Here is a 3,742-nt window from a genome sequence, read left to right as displayed (position 1 = left end):
AGCCAGCAGTTCTGGATTGCGAGAGGGATGTCCGACTGCCGGTTTAGGCCTGATCCCTGTAAACCAGAAGTAGGACATCCTTCGAAGGGTCCCAGATTGGAGAAGGTGCAGGCTGGGCTGAGGAACACTCCTCCATGCATGAATTTCATGTACCTGGTCACTAGTTCATATAATATTTTGGTAGGTATTTTTGTTCTAAGTCCTTTAATCATATTAATTTATTTAATTTATTTTTTGTACTTATAATTAATACTTCTGTGGAAGGTACTGGTATTACCATTTTTGTTAAAGATGAACCTGAGGTACAAAGCAGTCAAAAAACGTGGCTATCATCACACATCTTTTAAGTGGTAAAATCACTTAAAACCTAGCTCTCTAGCTCTGGTCCCTGGGATCTTTACCCTTGTCTTATGTTGTTTCTTAAAGCTTTCTACATGAAATGAAGAGGTTCTAAAATTCTTTCCATCTCCCACTACTTTTGTAGTGCAGTATAATGCTATGGTACTTAATTTTTATTATTTTTAGTTTCCCATACAAAGGTTCTAAACATTCCAGCTTTGACCATTCTCAAAGTTAAGCAACAGTTGGAAGAGAATAATATTTCTTAGCTGAATTTAATATGAGGCCATAATTTATGATTATGGTAAAACTGGTATTAATGTTTTATAGTAACATTATTTTATAAAGCAAATAGGATACATAATTTTATTTCCAAATTTAGTTTGAAAGATGAGGGGTTAGACAAGTTTGTTTATTCTAATTATAATGACAATGGCCCATTTTTTAAAGTAGAATATCTTTATATCTAAAACCACTTTGGGAACAGTTTAGATGACGTTTTCAAATGGTCAATTCAAATGTTAAAAGCAGTTTTGGTGCCCATATGCTCTTGCTATGAACTCCAAAAGGAAATTGCATATCTGTAGACAATACGGCTGTGGATAATGACTATGCATAAATTTCTTGTCCGCTCTCTTATCTCCACAACTTCTTCATACTATTTTATTTGCTTCTGGAATTAGAGGTCTCAGCATCTGTTTCATAACTTATAGTGTTTCCACAGAAGCTTATAGTTTTGCTTTTATAAAATCAGCCAATGTTTCTATAAAACTGTAGATAAAGACACAACAGTGGCCTTGAAGTTTCATAAATATAACAAACAAACAAACAAAAATAATTGAAGCGTGGCAACTTGGCTTATACAGATTGCTATTGCTTCCTTGTGAAAGTCCTGGCTTTTTTTATTAGTCTCAAGAGAACTGCAATTGTCTTCAGTTACCTTTCATGATGTCCTGTCTCTGTGATTTTAAATGAATGGAGATAATTCTGAAAAAGAACAAAGTATTTATCAGTTTTTTTTTATTTCTACTGTGGCTTGTCAATAGCTTTAGCATTGAAATTATTCTGACCCAATTTTCTCTTATCAGTGAAAACATTTAGGGCAAAATAGTGTAGTATTTATGCAGTACTGGTAAGTATGTAAAAGCAGGAAAAAATAACCTGTAGCTTTATGCACAAGGTCATTTTCAGTTTTTTAAATTAGCATTTTGTAATTTGAGTTTTATTTATCTATAACTTTTATCAGAGCATTAGACATTTTATACATACTCCATGTTTAAAAATGATTTCTAATTTATAATTCAGGAATATATACATGGAATTTGAATTAAAAAGAAATTTTGTATGAAGATTGCTGGGAACTATTCTTTGACATAATAAATTCACATTGGTACATTGCTCATGAAAAATATTTGTGGTTATATTCAGGACATTTTTTCCTCTCTGTACTGGTCACATAGCCTAAGTTAGGAATGATAGCTCATTGGGTATCATTGGTTTGCAAACTCCTACCAGTTCAGGGCTGATTTTGGACCATCCAAGTGGTCAAAGTAAGATCAGAGGCTTTTGTGGTAAGAGGGTCGGTCCTAAGAATGATGTGTCCATAGATATGCCTGGATGGACTCTCTCTGATGGGCTAATTGAAAAGAAGCACTCATAGACTCATTGACCTTTAGAGCAACATTGATCATTGAACCTGGGTACTTTAATCCATTCCTCTGTAGTAAAAGGAAATAGTAGGTTAGAGAGATTCAGAAACTTAACTGAGGAGTTAAGATTAAGTAGACTTAATTCTCCTTACTCTCAGCTCAGTGCTTCTATTTATAGCTGCTATCTTCTAAACTCCAATTCTCTATGCTTTATTCATTCTCTTCCTTCTTTTCTCAACTTTCTTCTTTCTCTCTCCTCTTTAGTATGGCTTACTTCACTTTTTCCTGTACCTATGGCCTTGTTTTTCATATCCTTTCTTTATTTTTAATCACCCCCTTCTTTTTCTATATAAATTTCTACTCCATATCTGTTTCCACACCATTCTTTCTATTTTTAATATTTTAGTTGACTTAGGAATTTACTCTTTTTCAACTGACTTAATGTATTTAATTTGCTCACAGATGAAGCCATAGTCTGGCTTCTCCCTAACATTTCAGGGTACAGACTATAGATAATACAAATGGAAGTCATTATGTCATATATGGTTAAATTCTAAATATTTAAGTGTTATAAAACAAACTTAAAGAAAGTGTTCAATTAAAAAAAAATGTTCTTCTCCCCTGAATTGACAAATACATGTTGAAAATTACCAGGAAGGAAGATTTGAATTTAATGTTCTCAGGCTCCTGAGAATCCTATGTCAAAATATGGTAACAATGGAAGAACTGAACCCACAGTCCCTGACTTTTGCTCCTTGACCTATCTTCCTTTTTATGCCCTCCCTATTCCGGTCCCATACTATGCAGGGCCTTGTGTACATGTATGTGGACACTCTGGTTTGCACTTTTAAGTACAGTCAATAGCACCCTTAAACAGCTACTTGTAGCCCACTAGCTGGAACTTGGGTTGCACATTGGAGGCACAGTCTTTGCTGGAGATGATAGGCCAAGAGAAGAAGGCTGCTCAATCACTGAAAGCAGATATGGGGCCATTTGAGCAGATAACTCTGAGATTCTAGAACTCAGCTAACTAGAACTTTATCTATTAAAGGAATTATGGACTCTAAACACATTTGTCTGTGTTGATTTAATATCTAAAGACCATGGAAGTGAAGAAAAATATAAAAAAGACTGAATTCTAGAACCTGAACTTTAGGTATGATAAACTAGAAAGTCCTGTTATAGGACATATAAATATTCTTTAGTAAACCTGCTCAAATGCCTTTACTTTATTACCTAAAACTTGAGGCTGAATCAATTTTCATAGATCTTTGGGAATATCAGCTGATAGTTGGCCTAACCTAAAAGGTGTGATTCTATTCATGGTTGTCCTAGTCAATGAGTTCTAAAAAATGTGGCTATTTTAATGGTTGTCACCTTGAAGCTATAAGGCACTCAGATTAGCAAATCACTTCTAGGATGTGGTTGAAAACATGTTTCAAAATGTTAAGCTTAAAGAGGTATAAAAAGTTTTCAAAAGGAAGAATCTTCAGTTAAGGATACAGTCTTGGGAGGTGTGTTTTAAAGAAAGAGTTAATTTTAGTGTACTTTCTAAGCAAAGGAATGCATCATGGAACCTTGGACAAACTCTGGGAAAGCTACAAGTGCTAGTTTATTCCATTTTTAAAACTTTGTGTGTATGTGAGTGTGTATGTGATGAGTCACAAATGGTGTTTGTATGTATACTAAAAATTTTAAGCAAAGAAACATCTTTGGAATTTTTGTTATCAGAGAATCATTCAAATTTCTTCGTT

The sequence above is a fragment of the Myotis davidii genome, unplaced genomic scaffold (assembly GCF_000327345.1).
Source record: "Myotis davidii unplaced genomic scaffold, ASM32734v1 scaffold123, whole genome shotgun sequence".
Classification (NCBI taxonomy): domain Eukaryota; kingdom Metazoa; phylum Chordata; class Mammalia; order Chiroptera; family Vespertilionidae; genus Myotis; species Myotis davidii.
This window is presented reverse-complemented; position numbering follows the sequence as displayed.